Source organism: Chrysochloris asiatica, unplaced genomic scaffold (genome assembly GCF_000296735.1).
Source record: "Chrysochloris asiatica unplaced genomic scaffold, ChrAsi1.0 scaffold00031, whole genome shotgun sequence".
Taxonomy (NCBI): Eukaryota; Metazoa; Chordata; class Mammalia; order Afrosoricida; family Chrysochloridae; genus Chrysochloris; species Chrysochloris asiatica.
This window is the reverse complement of record NW_006408549.1, coordinates 3203071-3220957: the sequence shown is the minus strand read 5'-3', so window position 1 is coordinate 3220957 and position 17887 is coordinate 3203071.

The following is a 17887-nucleotide window of genomic DNA, read 5'->3' as shown; positions in this document are numbered from 1 at the left end:
GTAGTCAACTAACAGGGCTACAACAGACTGAAACCAGAATATACTTTGGGATTGAAAAAATAGAATGTACGTACAGTTTGACATCATTTTGCGTGAATACATTGTGTTTTTGCGGTAGCATTTGACAGTGAATGTCTGCACAGAAAATGAGTTGGGGAAAACTACAGCAATTGTTCCACTGGTCCAGATTCCTTGAGCCAGTGATGTTTCTGCTGCTTGTCCTCTCACCACGCCTTTGAATTGTGCCCAAGCCACACGAGCATCTGAACAGTGAATTCAGATGGCACTTGGACCATTTCTCATTTGCTGTCTGGGCTCTAAGTGACTTCATATGTGATGACAGGCGTCTGAGCTGCTGAGTGGTCACCTCCCTCATTCCATAAGGCACCTGGCCCTCGTTACAGGCCGTACGACACGTTCCTAGATACACCACTTCATTTGTACTAGCTCAGACAACTAGGTGCTGAGAGAACACATCACTGTTGCCCAAAACATGTGTCTCGGAGCACTAATCCCTGGAGTTGTTTCCTGGAAAAAATATTTCTTGGCTAAAGAAGTTTGAGAAAAATCTGTATATTGTGTATTCCTATTTTAGAATCGCAATGAATATTAGTGTAGTCAAGACTACAGATATTACGGGAAAGAAGTACTCTGGTCTCTGACAGACATCCACCTTTTTGGGGGTGGGGAATGGTTCCAGACAGCAGCAGTGGTAGAATTCTTCCCTTTCATGTAGGAGATTTGGTTTCAATTCCAGGCCAGTGCACTTCATGCACAGCCGTGGAGGCTTGCAAGATGCTGTGATGGTGAACGGTTTTCAGTGGAGCTTCCAGACTAAGACTAGGGAGAAATGCCTGGCAATTGGCAGAAAGTCAGCCAACAAAAACCCTGTGGAACATAATGGTCTGATCCGCAACCAGTCACGGGGATGTCACAGGACCAGACTATTTTGTTTTGCATGGCTCAGGGACAAATTTGACTGCAGTTGAAATCAGTCCTACCACCAGCTGTAACCACTGTGACTTTTCTGGTATACATCCTTCTGGACTTTATGATAATTGTGTGTGTGGTTTTTTTTCAGAAAAATAGTCCCAGTGGTGGTTTATATAAAACCTACATAGTACATAGGTGTACTACAGGACAAGCACCAGACCACAGGGCTGTTTGAATCACAAGATCAGCAGTTCAAACTGACCAGCTGCTCCTCGGAAACCCAGTTCAGGATTACTGTGATTCGGAACCTACTCGACACTTAACAACAACAACATATAAGATGCGTCACGTAAGTCCATGCTGTGAGATACTTATGGAGCTTGGTTAGTGTAAACCCTGGTGGGAATTGGTTAGTGTGAACCCTGGTGGGAATACTCCCTTTGTTGGCCCTTCATGTACTATGTGGAGCACTGCTGTCTCAGCTGCCACGTGCCTAGGCAGTGGTTCTTCCCAGCCAGTGGACCCTCCCCAGCCCTGTGAGGTGACCCCATTATGGTCTTAACTGATCCACGGTGCGGTCTCCAATCTGAAGAGCACAGAAGCTCGGGCCAGGACTGGCTGCTTAGCAGATAATAGCAAGTAACAGAAAGACTACAATTGTGGATTCTTTAGGGCAACTACCCCAGTCCTTGTAAGAACACAAAGACCCATATAGGTGATATCTTCTTTGGCGGCAGTAGGTTTCCATTCTGACTGTACAGCACCATGGTTGTCCAACCTTCACCCCAGAAACCAATCTGCAGGGTGGGGCCCAAGCATCAATATTTCTTCAGAGCTCCCCAGGGGATTCTGATGTAAATCTGGACAGAGAACCTGTGCAGTAGGAGGTCTGGCTCGTAGGACCCTCTGCACCTTGGGTGAGCTTCAGTGAGTAGCAAGGTGGTGGGAACCTTATTGTAGTGCCTTTAATAGGCTTTGTTGTTAAGTGCTATCGTGTCAGTTCTGACTTATACCTACCCAGTATAGAGTTTCCAAGGAGTGAGTAGTTGGTGAGTTTGAACCGCTGACCTTGCAGTTTAAACCGACCTTGTGGTCCATTGCTTGCTCTACAGTGCCACACCTAGCTTGCTTACCAGTATGAAATTAATCTGCAGCGTCAGTTCACAAGGATGTGTAGCATTGGTGGGAACTTGGCGCATAACGGCGATGGCTGGGTGGGCCAGAGTGGGACTTCCACCTGATGAAGAGGTCTGGTCAGCCTCGTCACTTGGGTAACCACTACTTATGAGCATAAAATGAACTCAACTCTTGGTGAGTAGACTTCCAGACAACAGGTCTCAACCTTGGCTGCACAGCTTTTTAAAATACTGGTGCCCATGGCCCACCCTGAAACATAGAATGAGTCCAGGTGTGGTCCCACCACTTGTCGGTCAGTTTGTTGTACTGGCCTGGCCTGTGTGTTGCTGTGATGCTGAAAGCTATGCTACCGGTATTTTAAATACCAGCAAGGTCACCCATGGTAGACAGGTTTCAGCAGAGTTTCCAGACTAAGACAAACTAGAAGGAAAGCGAGGCAGACTACTGAATGGCTAGCCACTGAAAACATTCTGGTATGGTGCTGGGAGGTGAGCCCCTCAGGTTGGAAGGCACTCAAAGTGGGCGAAGAGCTGCTGCCCCAAAGTACAGTTGACCTTAATGAAAGCACAAACCTTGCAATTCACAATAAAATTTGAAAAATACAAGTAGAATTTAAAAAAAAAAAGGCCTAAGAATATCAATTTAAATTGAGCTGGAGTCCTGATGTGGCACTGTAGGATAGAGCACTGGGTTGCAAGGTCAGTGTGAACCACAAGATCAGTGGTCCAAGCTCACTACCAATTTGGAAACCCTATACAGGGTCTCTATGAGTCGAAACAGACTCAATGGCACTTAACAATTATTGTTAAGTGCTGCTGAGTTGATTCCGACCCATAGAGTTTCCAAGGAGTAGCTGGTGAGCTTAAACTGCCGACAGACCTTGCAGTTCAAATGGCTTTACAGTCTGGTGCATTAACTCACAGTGCCACACCACGACTCCTTAACAACAATAAACAAGTTGAAAATCAGTTTCTAGACCAAGTATACAGTATAATGAACTACTTCATAGGTCTTTTCCAGCATAGCTATAGTCTTTGTAACTCCCACCAAACTACTTTTTCTGATGGGTCTGAGTAGACAAGCTGGGGAAAGATGCGGATGGATTATATTATTCAGTTGTTGCCAGAGTTAATCATGAAAACTTGAAACTCTACTGTAGATATAAAGTAAGACATCTCAGAAAAGGGAGGGGTAACTCACTGCCATCAAGAAGAGCCAGGAGTGGACCTTCATTTACTGATGAGGTACAACTCTAAATGAAGCTGTAGCAAACATCCCTTAATCATTGGAACGTGGAGTGTACGAAGTACTAATAGAGGAAAGGAGATGGGGATAAAGAGCCAGAAGTCATCCAAAATCACATGGAATGCATGGAGATTGATATTCTAGGAATTAGTGAGCTGAAATAGACTGGCACTGGTTCTTTTGAATCTCACAATCATATAGTTTACTGTGCCAGAATGACAAATTGAAAAGGAGTGGCATTAGGTTCATCATTAAAACGAGCATTTCAAGATCTATCTTGAACTACAGTGTGTTCTGTGATAGCATAATATCCATATGCCTACAAGGATGATCAGTTGATAGTATTATTCATCAAATTACACATCAACCACCTAAAGTCAACGATGATAAAATGAAGAATACCAACTTCTTCAGTCTAAAATTGTTCAAACATGCAATTAACATGCATTGATAATTACTGGTGATTGGAATGTGCAGGTTGGGAAACAAAGGAGGAAGGAACAGTAGTTGGAAAATATGGCCTTGGCGATAGAAATTTGATGCTGGAGATCACATGACAGGATTTTTAAAAAATTCAATAAGCTCCATTGTTACTATTTTTTAAAGTTTTTATTGTGAATTGAGTGAGAGTTAACATGGGAGAACAATTGTTTCAACCTCATCGTTTTGCAATGATTACAATCCCCTCTGTCATCATTATTCAATAATATTTGCTTCTATTCACTCTGATTTTTTTTGTGGGGGGGATGTACACAAAAACACTCAGGAATATATAATCATTTAAACAACCAAAGGGCATATTCTGCAAGCCTACTTCCTGGCTGCAAGCACACAATCTTTCTCTTTCCATGAGTCTAGAGTCCTCAGCTGCTCTATCTCTCCAGGCCCTCATCTCTGCCTCTATGTCTGGTGTTGTGGCTTCTCTGGATAGGGTCTCACATTCTGCTCATGCTCTTCTCCCTTGATGATCCTAGGGTCCTCTGTTGTGGAATGCAAGATTAACTACTCCCGTCTTTATGTTCCAAAACTTCTACTTTTACAGTTGTGATAATCACAATTAGTTATAACAGTTACTCACTATTGAATCATAAGAATCTTGTCCCCATCTCCTTTCACCAGACCCATCTAGACAAGATGAAAACTATTCAGTGGGGATTCTACCTTCCCTCACACAATCTAAAATTAAACTCCCTCATGAAAACTTGTAAGCCACTCACTTTGTGCCTTTATAGCCCACCCATTTTAGGTAGCAAATGTCTAAGTTGCCTGTCCTTATCAACCCTGCGAACAGAGGGTGTAGGAGGAAGACTCTTTCCCTCCTGGTTGGTATTCTGAGCTACTACATCCATAAGGATAGGTCAAGTTCATCAAATTGTAGCAATTTACACTTGCTTCCTTTTTGCATGATAGAACTTTGCAGGACCAATGACTTCTTCATTGCCAATACTTTTTTTTAAAACAACACAAAAGACAATTACATACATCTGGACTTCACCAGATGGACTACATAGAAATCAAATTGACTACATCCATGGGAAGAGATCATGGAGAAGCTCAATATCATCAGTCAAAACAAGGCCAGGGGCCAGCTGTGGAAACAACCATCAATTGTTCATATGCAAGTTCAGGCTAAATCTGAAGAAAATTAAAATAAGTCCACAAGAGCCAACTATATTCCACCTGAAATACACTTGAGACCATCTCAAGAACAGGTTTGATACAGCATATAGTATTGACTATAAATCAGAAGAGTTGTGGGTTGAAATCTAGAACATTATCATACAGAAAGGAAGCAAGAGGTTGTTAAAAAGACAGGAAAAAGAAAACACCAAAATGGATGTCTGAAGAGACTCTGAAACTTGCTCTTGAATGTAAAGAAGTTAAAAGTGACTGAAAGGAATAATGCAATAAAAGAGCTGAATAAGCAATTTCAAAGGGCAGCTCGAGAAGCCAAGTCAAATATTGAAATGTGCAAAGACTTGGGAATGAGAAAACCAAAAGGGAAGAAGAACATGCTGAGCTTTTCTCAAGTTGCTCATGCTGAGCAAATACTCTGAGAAGGTGGATTATATGAAGAAGAAAGAATGTGGCATCAGGATTGGAGGAAGACTCATTACTTGCTGTAAGTGAAGAGGACTCGAAATACTTAGGAAGATCAAAAAATACGACTTCCAGTATGGATTGCACCTCGATGTAAAGAAAACAAAAATCCTCACAACTGGACCAATAAATATGATAAATGGAGAAAAGATTGAAGTTGTCAAAGACTTCTTTTTGCTTGGATCCACAATCAACACTCATGGAAGCAGCAGTCAAGAAACCAAACAACATATTGCATTAGGCAATTCTACTGCAAAAGACCGCTTCCAAGTGTTTAAGAACTAAGATGTCAGTTTGAGGACTAAGTTGTGCCTGATTCAAGCCATGGTATTTTCAAATGCCTCATATGCTTGTGAAAGTAGCAAAGTGAATAAGGAAGACCGTAGAAAATTGATATACTTATAATATGGTGTTGGTGAAGAATATTGAAGGTACCAAGGGCTTCTAGAAGAACAATCCAATTTGACTTGGAAACAGTATAGTCAGAATGCTCTTTAGAAGCGGGGATGATGACACTTTGTCTCTTGTACTTTGAACATGTTATTTGGAGAGACCCATCTCTGGAGAAGGATATCATGTTTTGTAAAGTGGAGTCCAGGCATTGTAGGATAAGCACTGGACCCTGAGGTCGGTTTGAACTGCAAGGTTGGCAGTTCAAACTCACCAACCGCTCCTTGGAAACCCTATACTGGGTAGCTATGAGTCAGAATGGACTCAATGGTACTTAACAACAGCAACAAAGTGAAAGTGACCCTAGGCAGAGGGTCGACGAAGAAGAGGAAGGCTACTAGTGAGATGGACTGACACAGTGGCAGCAATTTTGGGCTTAAACACAATAATTGTGAGGATGGTACAGGATCAGGCAGTGTTCTATTTTGTGCACAGGGTTGCCATGCATTGAAATTGACTTGATGTCACTTAACAGCAACAAGGGTGTGGTCTGGGTATTGGGATTCTTACGGCTACTGAGGTGACTTTAAATCAAGGTTAGAACCACTGTTGAAGACTGTAAATGTTAGGATCCAATGCAACTAGCTAAGACTATGGAAACTTGAGTCTATTGGAGCCCATGCAGGGTGGGAGCAGACGTAGGTGAGCTTAAACGGGGTACAGAACTGTCATGGGAGTCCCTGGTTAGGGTCCTGCTGGATCTGGGAACACAACCACGTTCATGCAATGACACTTTTCTTTTTTAAAAGGTTTACCATTCTGGAAGAATCTCATCTAACAATTTGTGCTTTACTTTGGACTCTTGTTGAATGCTGACAAGTAGGTTCTGACTCATAGTGACCCTGTATAGGGTTTCCAAGGAGTGGCTGGTGGGCTTGAATCTCCGACATTGCAATTAGCAGTCCAGTGCTTATCCTACATCACCACAGCAGGACTTACCTAGTTGCAGAAAAATTCATTGTTAGCATCCTCCTTCCCACCTTATGGCGACCCTCAGCCTCACTGCCCTCTGTTCTTTGTACATCTCCCTTGGAGCTCTCATTCTCCGTCTCCATGGCATGCTCTCTTCTCAGCCCCTAGGTTTTCTGCACAGCCATCCCCTCCTCTCATCCCATCCGTCCTAATTGGTTTTAATGTTTCTTGGAGAGGTCCTTTCTGTCTGCCTTATTTAGAATATCTTCCTGCTTACATTATTCTCACACAAAGGATTCCTTTCTTTATGACAGGTTACAGGAACGAATTGTTTTCTGTCTGCTCCAGTAGACTGGGATTCTTGTGAAGGCAAGCCTAAGTCTTTCTTGATGACTGACAGGTTTTAGGTCACCACGGTCTGCTGATGCTAGCACAAATTAACCCAGACTTATTTTTTAATTTTCTCACAGTTCCAACTCACTGTGTTGGCAGGCCATGTTCTGTGAAGGCTCTAGGGGAAGAGCATTTCTGTCTTTGAATATATATATATATACAAAACATTTGTCATTTCAGCCATTTTTATATGTACAATCCAACCACACCCCCTCATGCTGCACAGCCATCACCACTATCCATTTCTAAATCCTTTCTCTCTCTTCTCTTCTTCTGTGGGAAAGTTTCTAATACTTTGTGTTTGATAGATTTTTTATTAAAATGATGAATGAATGTAATTTCTTGAAAGTAGGACAATGTTGGATATAAGGAATACTATTTTATCCTGGTGTGACGTTGTAGGATCAGCACTGGACTGTGAATTACAAAGTTGGCAGTTCAAACCCACCAGCTGCTCTTCAGAAACCCTATACAGGATCACTATCAGAACAGACTCCAGGGCACTAACAGCAAACATTTTATTCTAGGCATTCGTTGCAGTTGACAAATGAGCCACTAGGTGGTGCCAAGACCTAACGAAAAAAACACCTCTCATTTAATTCTTGTTTAGCCTGAGAACTAAACTGTAATTCATTTGTGTGTCCTTGGAATGAGGGAGTTCATGAAGTCAACTAATATTCTTTGTTTGGGGCTAGATTCATAAGAGCAAAACCTAGCTTGAAGAAACTTGATGATTTTTAAGGAGGTCCACTCTAGAAGGAAACCAAAGCTGTCATCTAAGACATGAGTCCTATCCCTATTAGCTTCACAAAGTGTGTCCTCCCCATCACAGGGAGCATCTTCCTTCACAGGAGAGGCCATTCATCAGCTTCCTGTCCCTTCAGCTCCAGCTTTTGCCTACTTCCTTCTTTCTTGTCTCAGCTGACAGTGAGCACAATCCCTTTAGTTTTATGAAGTCTGTTATTAAAGCAGCCATTTTGCTTTTTCTTCCTCAGGAGAAATAAACCTCCTCTCTTTAACCTTTCTCTCACGTCAGCATCTCACAGAGAACTTTGCATGATGTTTTGGACAAGACATCATTTGTTCTCAGAACAGCCCTGCACAACTGCATGAGCACTTGGCTTTGGGGAGAGTCTTAAGGGTTCTGGGTGCATTGTGACTTCTATGTAGTCTGAAGCCTCCTCCTTCCTTGCTTTAGCAGGACCTAGCCACTGCCTGAGCCTGCTTGGTTTCCTCCAAAGTAGACCTGGGGTTGCTTACATGTTGTTGTTGTCAGGTGCCATCGAGTCCAGTACTGACTCATAGCGATTCTATGTACAACACAACGAAACTCTGCCTGGTCCTGGGCTAACCTCACAATTGTTGCCATGCTTGAGCCCATTGATGCTGCCACTTTGCCAATCCATCTCGCTGGGGTCTTCCTCTTTTACTCTGACCCTTCACCCTACCAAACATGACATCCTTCTCCAGTGACTGGTCCCTCCTGACAATGTGTCCGAAGTATGAGAGACGATCTTTGGCCATCCTGGCCATCAAGGAGCACTTTGGCTGCACTTCTTCCAACACAGATCTGTTGGTTCTATGGGCAGCCACGGCACTTTCAATATTCTCCTCCAACACCATAACTCAAAAGCATCAATTCTTCTACGGTCTTCCTTATTCACTGTCCAGCTTTCACATGCCTATGAGGTTATTGAAAATACCATGGCTTGGGTCAGGCGCACCTTAGTCTTCAAGCTAACGTCTTTGCTCTTTAACACTTTAAAAAGGTTTTGTGCAGCAGATTTGCCTAATCAATACGTTGTTTGATTTCTTGACTGCTGTTTCCATGAGTGTTGATGGTTGATCCAAGATGAATGAAGTCCTTGACAACTTCAGTATTTTCTCCGTTGATAAGAATGTTGTTTATTGGTTCAGTGGTGAGGATTTTTGTTGGGGTTGCTTATATGCAGGTTGTTTATTTAGGGAAGTGACCTAAGGGGACAGGAGTGACAAGACAAGAACACAGGACGGCAAGCAAAAGTAGATCCACACTGCGTGGTTGAACTGGTTACCATGGGGCAGCTGGGGTTTAGTCCCATGGGGGACACGCAGGAACTCAGTGAGTGCACCCCTGTATAGCCTGTATATAGAAGAGGGCCATCTATTTACCATCTTTCCTTCCTATGGGTCAGGGGCCCATTCCAACAAGTGTTAACTTCTTGCCCCTCCAGGTTGGTGCACAGGCTAAAATTTCTGAGGCTGCTTCTGAGTGGGGTCCAGGTTAGGCAGCAGAGAAGCCCTGGGGACAGAAAATAAGAGCTGTCCCTAAGGCAAAGTGCTGCCCGCTGGCACCTGTTCCCAGCAGGTCTCAAAACGTTGGCTGAAAGAATGTGAGATAGGATACAAGATGGTCAGCACAGAGCCCTCAGGAGACAGGGCACCATTTCCTGTTGCAATTTTGGAGGAGCCCAGCCGTGTGTGTGTGCATGTGTGTGCACTAGGTACTAGGGTGCCTGATGAGCACCCTTGAACAAGTGTCAGAAGTTCATATGTAGATTCTAGAATCCACCTTGTCCAAGTCTGGGTGAGTTAGAGTTCAACTGTCCAGCAAACTATAAGACCATGGGTAGAAAGTCCCTTGTCTGACACAGTTCTGTGTATTTCCCTCTGTGATTCAGTAACAGGGACTAGGAAACAAACCCAAAACTATTGTCAGGTAAGAAAATGGAAATGTTTCTGCTGGCTCCGGGGCTGGCTCTACCTTTATTTTTGCCCAACTAGCTTGCAAATTCTCTTTTGTTCATCTCCCACCCACTTCAATTTTCTCACTTCCAAACTCAGCGTTCCCCTCCCAGCTTCTCTGTGCCTGCAGCTCAGTTTCTGACTTGGCTCCCTTGTTTGTAAATGGGAGCGCTTGGCAAGTCCTCTTACTCCTTGGACCAGAAACATCAGTATCACCTGGGGGCTTGTTGGAATGTAGGATCTCAACTGACCCCAGACCTCCTGAAACAGAACCGATTGTAACAAAATCACTGCGGACCCCTAGACACAAACAATAACATGTTTGAGGAACAACCCCAAAGCCAATCATCTCAGTAGTAGCATCTTCAGAACTTGCTAAAAGCACAAAATCTTGAGCAGCATTTTCCAGAGAGTCAAACTCAGCTAGGTCTGTGGTGTGGGCCTGCCATTGTCATTTTTATTAAGTTCCTTTAGTGATTCCAATGTAGTCATTCAAGATAGATACACTTGACTTTTCACATTTTCACAACCTTGTGTATCAGTCCTTTTGGGTGTTATAAAACAGTGAGGTCTTTGGATCTGTTAGGAGCCTTGGTGGCATTGTGCTTAAACTTTCAGCTGCTAACCAAAAGGTTGACAGTTCAAATCCACCAGCCACTTAACGAGAGAACGATGTGACAGTCTGCTTCTGTAAAGATTTGCAGCTTTGGAAACCCTATGGGGCAGTTCTACTCTGTACTACTATCGGTGTCGCTCTGAGGTGGAATTTGATTCGATGGCAATAGGATTGGAGCCAGGGACCACTCTCTGGTGAAGGACATCATGCTTGGGTCAGTGAAAGAGAGAATCCCCTCAGTGAGATGGATTGACACAGTGGCTGAAACAGCACTCATTTTCAGAATGACGCAGGGCTAGTCCATTTCCTTCTGTTCTACATGGGTGGCTAGGAGTCAGAATCAATTTGATGGCACATGACAATAGGAGTAAGGAGCCCTGATAATTAAGCAGTGGTTAAAAGTCCACCCAAGGGGACAACCAGCTTCTGTAAAAACCAACGACAGCCTTGGAAACCCTATGGGAGTTTTCCTCTGTCCTTAAGAGTCAGAACTGACTTGACAGCAAGCGGGTTTGTCTTACAAGTGCAGAGTCCCAACGCGGGTTAAGCCCTCAGCTCCTAACTGCAAAACTGGTAGGTTCAGCCCACCTGGAGATATCTCAGAAGGAAGGCCTGGTAGTTGATTTTGAAAGCTCACAGTTATGAAAACCCTATGAAGCATCGTTCTACTGTGAAACACATGGGGTTACCATGTGTTGGAATCAACTGGATGACGAGTTTGGTCTTAGTTTAATAGTGAGGCCCAGGGTATTCTCAGGAATTTGTCTTTCAACATCTAGCACATGATCTTTTAGATGTTATACGGCACTTTACGATAGTGACTTGGGCTAACATAAACTCCAGAGGAGCATGGCATAGCCTCTCTCAGCCACTCAGCTATTAGGTGCTGGAAGGGATGCGTCTAAGCTGCCAGTTCCTGTCTCGCTGATATTGCTGTTGACAGAAGGGGCCCAAGGCAGTGGCAGAGAGAAGCAGCATGTCTGTCTGCATTTGGTTTGGTCCAGAGTCTTGGATGGCCTCCAATTCATTCCTATCCAGCAATGTCACGAGCACAATTTCAATCCTTTGTCCTAGGTTCAACCCTGACTGAGGTATCTGTAAAGGCATCCACTCTAAGAGGAGAGAAAGGCTCAATCAGCTTGCCCTAGTCCTGGGAGCCCAGAGTGCTGTGAGGGGACAGGAGAGAGAACAAAGACCCCAAGGGCACCCCTGGCCGACAGAGAGGGCTGATGGGGTGGAAGGCCCCATGACCAAAAGACGAGTTTTCTTAGAAGGTCCTCCAGAACTCGGCTTTTATGCAAAGCCTTAGATGACTCAGCCCATTGTTGTTGGTGGTGTCCTTGAGTCAGTTCCCACTCATAGCAACCCTGCGCACAACAGAACAAAACAGTGCTCAGCCCTGCTCGAAGTCACAATCATCACTGTGTTGGAGCCCATTTTTGCAGTCACCATGTCAGTCCGTCTCCTTGAGGGTCTTCCTGTTTCTCCCTGACCCTCTACTTTACCAAGCAAGATGTCCTTTTCCAGGGACTGGTACCGCCTCACAACATGTCCAAAGTACTTAAAACAAAGTCTTGCCATCCTCGCTTCTAAGAAGCATTCTAGTTGTACTTCTTCCAAGACATTTATTTGTTCTTCTGGCAGTCTGTGGCATGTTTAATCGTCTTTGCCAACACCATAATTCAAAGGCATGAATTCTTCTTCAGTCTTCTTTATTCCTTGTCCAGCTTTTGCATGCATATGAGGAGACAGAAAAACCATGGCTTGGATTAGGCGTTCCGTAGTCTTCCTTTGCTTTTTAACACTTTGAACTTTCACACATTTTAAAGACGCGTCAGAAAATGCAATTGTGTCATTTGATTTCTTGACTGTGGATCCAGGTAAAGTGAAATCCTTGCCAACTTCAATTTTTTCTCCATTTATCATGATGTTGCTTATTGATCTAGTTGTGGGGATCTAAATTTTCTTTATGTTGAGGTATAATCCATACTGAAGGCTGTAGTCTTTGATCTTCATCAGTAAGTGCTCTGAGTCCTCATCACTTTGAGCAAGTAAGGCTGTGTTATCTTTGTATTGCAGGTTGTTAACGAGCCTTTCTCTAATCCTGATGCCGCGTTTGGGTATGGGTCAGCTTCTTAGCCCATGTTGTTGTTATGAAGTGCCATTGAGTAGATTCCCACTCATAGTGACCCTTATAGGGTTTCCAAAGAGTGGCTGGTGAGTTTGAACTGCCAACCTTGTGGTTCAAACCGACCTTGCAGTCCAGGGCTTTATCCCACAGTGCCATTCTTTTATGAGTCTTCCATTGGTTTCTGCTTGTTGGTGGCTGTGGTGCTCTAAACTGGAGAGAGGAAGGAAGTGGGCGGGTTTGGGGTTGCTCTTTACTGGGGCAGAACTTGGCTCCTTAGAAAGGTATCATTCAATACAGGTGCATCCCAACCTGCTGAGGTACTGCCATGAAAGGATGCAGCACTTGAGGGATGCTGGCCTTCAGCGTGGAATGAATGATGGTCGGGGTCTTGTGTTTTTTCTTGGGCCAGCAGTCACTCAAAAACAGACTCGCCTGGCTCTTCCCTTCCACAGGTTACACAGAGACTGGGATAAGGGTGGGCATGGGCCATAGTCATGTGCTGAACTGTGGACAGTCCTCAAATCTGAGGGGCTGCGGTGAGTTCAAGTGCCCATCCCTACTGTGGGTGACCACAGCGTCAAGCGGGAAGCAGAGGACGGCTAGGGTGTGTGGAATCCCAGTACGAGAGACCCTTCATCATAGTCACCAGTAGCGTTTCAGCTCGTGTCTCCCTGAAGTGTGGGGGGAAAACATCAGTTCTAACAGTTTGGCATGTGGAATAGATTTTTTAAAGTTTCTAATTACTTCATTCAGTCATTAGTAATAATAAATCGCTAACAGATGGGAGATGCTGTACACGCCAGCCTTTCTGAGGCTCTCCCACTTACTATTTACCACCATATTGCTTACTTTCTCCACAGTACGTTCATATTATTTTGAAGAAACAGAGGTTTGGTTCAGCGATTTGCTAGGAAGGGACAGATTTAGGGGTTGAACTGAAGTTGGCTGACTTCTGAGTCTGAACTCCTAACCAGGTTGTGTGGCTTCTCGCTCCTTCATTTGTTCTTCGTTCATTCTGGACTCGTTGCTCTGGGCACTAGAAGGGTGAGAGACAAATATCAATCAGACACAGACTTGTCCTTAAGGAGTTCAAGGTCTATGACAACTCGGTGTGGACCATTTGTTAGTGCCACGTGGAAAGTATTGAGGCTTTTGCCTCTGGTCTGGCCTGGAAATTGAGTCTTTTTCATCCCAATGCTTGCCTAGAAAAGATGGCCCTGGAGTCCCAATAGATTTATTTCTTTTGCTTCTCTATCTTTAATTTCGCCCTGATACGCCGCTGTTGTGTATGAGTCGAGCACCACCCTAAGCCATTCATCTTGCCATTGTTAGGCGTGTATGAAAGGTCCGTGATTACATCTCCCCATTGGCCTGCTCATATTTTAAAGCATCAGCCAAAAGCAAAACAATTAAAAAAACCAAACAAATCAACCATCCTCCCTCTCAGAAAGGAGCGTGGTCACCAAGCAGCTGCCTCTCCTCCCGCTCTGCCTGTCGTCTGTCTTCGAACCCTCCGCTCATTTCAGTCTTTTAATCTTGCCCATAAATCACTGGTCCTGGCTCCCCAGCCTGCATCGCTCATGCCTGACAACCTCCTGGCCTCTCATGCGCGGCCTTTTTGGGCAGTTATTCAGTCCCAACTGGGGATTAATGTTAATCCTGTTCATGTGATTGAGTCTAAGAATTATTCTTTCCATCTGTGAACCCCCCACTCCCACCCCACCCCACCCCAGGCAGAGTTCTGTGTCCTTTATTTCTCCCACTGGGGGTCTCTGATGGCAGATAGTGACATTCCTCCTGGGCATGACCATTGGGTGGCTTTTCCCCAGAGCACCTGAGAACCATTCACTATGGAGTGCTGTGAACTGAAAGACCCCCCCAAACAGTCATCTTCTGCAGCCTCCTCATGTTGCTGAGGAGGAAAATGATCTTCAGAGAGGGGGCGTCATTCATTTCAAGTCACCCAGTCACATAGCTGCAGACCAGGGCAGAACCCAGGTCTCCTGGCCAACTTTTTGAATAAAATCATTTTCAGAACAAGGGTCTGAAATCCACAAGGAAGACTACAAGTAGCTATGCTGAATTCAAATTTTTCATCTCTTCTCTTTTGATCTTCCTGTCTTTTCCTTAGCACTTCTATCCTCAACTCAGTATTTCAAGAAGGGCCCTGGTGGCCCCATGGCTTAAGCATTGGACTCCTAACATAAAGGTTGGTGGTTCAAACCCACCAACTTCTCCATGGGGAAAAATGAGGCAGCATGCTTCTGTAAAGATTTACAGCCTTAGAAACAGACCCTATGAAATAGTTCTACTATATCCTATTGGGGCACTATGAGTTTGAACTGACTTGATGATAGTGCGCTTGGGATTTGTTTTCTTAAGAACTGCCTCCTTTGCAGGCAAGAATCAGGTGTCTTAGCTTTCCAGACTGGCCATTGGCTGGATGAAAGGCCTAAGGCAGGCCACTTAGCCACTCTGATCCTCAGTATTCTTGTCAATAAAATGGAAATAATGTGAGTGTGTCCTTCTTTATCTTGAAGCAAAGCTCAGACGCAGTAGTGGAAGCGCACAGACTTTGTTGTTTCTACTGGGCACTTGCTACATGCCAGGCACGGAACCACAGCTCACTTTATATGAATTACACTTTCAACCCTCACAACGATTCTATAGAGAGGGAAACTGGGGCTTAGTAAGAGGTGAAGGCAGCCTAGGACACATAGCTGGCAAGTGGGGGAGCTGGGCTCAAACCCGTATCGCTAAGGTTCTTAACCACATGCGCTATAGTGAAAGTTTACCACACACACCCCATCTTTGTGCCTTTCTGAGTCTTCACAGTGACTCCCCATTAATAGACCCCTGGCTTATGGTTGTCATGGGGGTGATTCTAACTTGTGGAGACCCCATGTGTGCAGAATAGAACTGCTCCCTAAAGCTGTGGGCTTTGGAAACAGAGTGCCAGGCGTATCTTCCAAAGTGTCATTAGGTGGTTTTGAACTGTTAGTTCAACTGCTAGTAGTTAAGTGCTTAACTGTTTGTGACACTCAGGGACTCCTAGGTGCTTAAGGTATTCCCGTCAATATAACCACAGTTAAAGCAGTGCAGACCCATCTCAGAGATGTTAGAGAGGGAGAGGACTGGAGTTGAAGGTGAGCAGCTCCTGATTCCAGTTTTCCTAAAAACTGTGGGGACCAGGAGGTGATATTGGGAGACACAGGGGCTTCTCAGGAGTCAGTGTCAGAAAAGGTGCAGTTCCTAAGAATGGCCACTGGGTGGCGAAGTGGACCGTTACAGGCATTTCCAGTCCCAGTGGAGAAACCAGTTTAGTCCTGGGAGCGATTCGATGGAAATACTTAAATTTCGGGAAATTAGGAAAGCAAGCCCTAGAGGACATTCGGTCTTGTTTATTCAGGGCTGCAGCCCAGGGAGCGTGATGAGACTCTTGTTTCTTGAGATTCAAGAGGCATTTGTCGAGCTCTGACTGTGGACCAGGATCCAGCTGGGGCATATATGTCCAGTTCAGCCCCTGTCCTCTAGGTGCTCACATTCTGGTTGAGAAAGTAGATGTGAACATCAGACACAAATGGCATTCTTCCCAATGAATACGAATAAACCAGGACATTTGGCTTGACCTTAAAAGACAAAATAAATATAAACTCTGACTTTTTTTTCACCAAGAACAGAAGAAATTTTCTGATTTCCTGGACCTTCATCATATCCTTGTCTGCTCACTTGAAGTGACACATCCCTAAGAGCAAGTGAAGTCAGAATCGGCCTCTTAGATGAATGTTAAAGAGACCAGGAAAGAGCTCTCCATGGTCAAACATGTCTTCCCATTCATAGTCCATCTCTCCATCTCTCTGACTTGTCTAACCTGCAAGGTCTGATTTATTCTTCCAAACACTGCCCATGGGACACTTTTGGTGGCATTTTTCTGAGTCCTCTAGGATCAATCAGTCCTTCCTCTTTATCATGTAGCAAGATAGCTGTCCTAGAGTCAACTCCCAGCAACTTAATGAATGACAGAATGAAGAAATGCTTCCCTGTCCTGGGTTTTCCTCCCAGCGCCAGCATGTCTGAGTCCAGTGCTGTGGCTATTGTACCAACCTATCTCACCGAGGGTCCCCCCCTGATCCCACCAGACACAATGTCATCTTCCAGGGATTGATCCCTGTTGATGACAGGTCCAAAGTAAGGGAGTGACGTAATTTTGTAATGTGGTCCACAAGGTTGTCAGTGACTAATTTTCCCAAGAAGACTGTCAGAACTTTCTTCCTAGTCTGCCTTAGTCTAGAAACTCTGCGGACACCTGTCCACCATGGGTGACCCTATTGCTATTTGAAATACTGTTATCATAACTTCCAGCATGACAGCAACACACATGCTGTATGATAAACTCACAGACAGGTGGTGGCTGTATCATGTGTTGTCATCGTCGTGTGCTGTGGCATTCTGACTCATAGAGACCTTACGTACAACAGAATGAAGCACTGCCTGGTTTTGCTCGATCCTTACAGGGATATTTGTGCCTGTTGTGGTAGCCACTGTGCCAAGCCATCTCTTTGAGGGTCTTCCTCTTTTTTGCTGGCCATCGAGTTCATCAAGCATGACATGGTCTTACTGACAACATGTCCAAAGTACGGGAGACAAATTCTCACAATCCTCTAATCTAAGGAACATTCTGGCTGTACTTCTTCCAAGACAGATTTGATTGTTTGTTTTTTGGCAGTCCATGATATATTCAGTATTCTTTATGAACATTATAATTCAAATGCATTAATTCTTCTTTGGTCTTCCTTATTCATTGTCCAGCATTTGCATGCATATGTGGTGATTGAAAATACCATGACTTGAGTGAGGCGCACCTTAGTCCTCAAAGTGGCATCTTTGCATTTAACACTTTGAAGAAATATTTTGCAGCTGCATCTCAGTGAGCTGGATATGATCTTTCTAGCTATTGTCTTTGTAATTCCCACCACATGACTGGGTGGGGCTAGACAAATGTGAGGTGCTTGTGGACCACCAAGGGGATTGAACAGCTACCTAATAATGTAAATAAGAGGCAAGGTACCATGGAGGGTGAGACCCTGCCAGTAAGTTACATGGAACCCTAATGTGGGGGGTTAGAGTTCTGGTGTGGAGCTGTAGGTTAATGTTCTGGACTGCAAAGTCAGCGGCAGTTCAAGCTCACCAGCCGCTCCTTGGAAACCCTATACAGGGTCACTATGGGTTGGGATCAACTCAACAGC